This window comes from Benincasa hispida, chromosome 10, assembly GCF_027475165.1.
Source record: "Benincasa hispida cultivar pf3 chromosome 10, pf3_genome.v1.1, whole genome shotgun sequence".
Lineage (NCBI taxonomy): Eukaryota > Viridiplantae > Streptophyta > Magnoliopsida > Cucurbitales > Cucurbitaceae > Benincasa > Benincasa hispida.
This window is the reverse complement of record NC_143487.1, coordinates 36,812,729-36,813,500: the sequence shown is the minus strand read 5'-3', so window position 1 is coordinate 36,813,500 and position 772 is coordinate 36,812,729. Positions and strand designations below refer to the sequence as shown.

At 41.1% G+C, this 772-nt stretch overlaps 1 non-coding gene across 1 annotated transcript; it reads left to right on the top strand.

Moving 5' to 3' along the window:
- The first annotated feature begins 333 nt into the window (after positions 1-333).
- LOC120089612 (small nucleolar RNA R71) lies at positions 334-440 on the top strand. The gene has a single exon (XR_005485285.1). It is a non-coding gene; the product is annotated as a small nucleolar RNA R71 (small nucleolar RNA).
- Positions 441-772: the final 332 nt, after the last annotated feature.

Below are 772 nucleotides of genomic sequence, written 5' to 3'. Positions count from 1 at the left end.
CAAGTAAGGTCTAAATTTTTCAATCGCAAAACTTACCGTTAAAAGTTCTTTCTCGGTGGTGGTGTAATTCGCCTACGTGGAGTTTAATGTTCTTTAGCATATGCGATGGGGTGTAACATTGTCTTTACTTTTTGTGCCAATACTGCCCCCATCGCATATCTGCTAGCATCGCACATTAGTTCGAATGCTTTGCCCAATCAGATGCGATCAAGAATAATCTTTGCTTCATCATATATTTTGTCCAGCAGATCTATTGTTGCTGCCGCATTGACAGTTGTCTGCGTTTCAGAGTTGAGTCCATGATATAAAATCTCCATTTGGAGGAAATCTGGCAATCCATTGTGTGGGCAGTTGCGTACTAGTCTCTTGAATCTCACCCATGCGTTACTGAGCGATTCATCTTCTTCTTGTTTAAAATTGGTGATCAATTTCCTACTTCTGCCATTCTCTGTGGCAGGGAAATACTTCTTCATAAACTTTTCTACAACTTTCTCCCATGACGTTATCTCTCCTCGTTTGAGAGAGTAAGCCCATTTTCCTGCTTTATCACATAGTGAAAATGGAAATAACGTGAGTCGAACCTCTTCTTGGGAAATAGGGAACATAAAAGTGTTGCAAATTTCAATGAAACTTCGTACATGGGCGTGCGGATCTTCACCACGCCATCCTCCGATTTGTCCTGCTGTTTGTATCGTTTGTAACATTACTGGCTTCATCTTGATCCTTGATCCATCCAATGCTAGTCTCATAATTCCTGGGGAGAGTTCATACA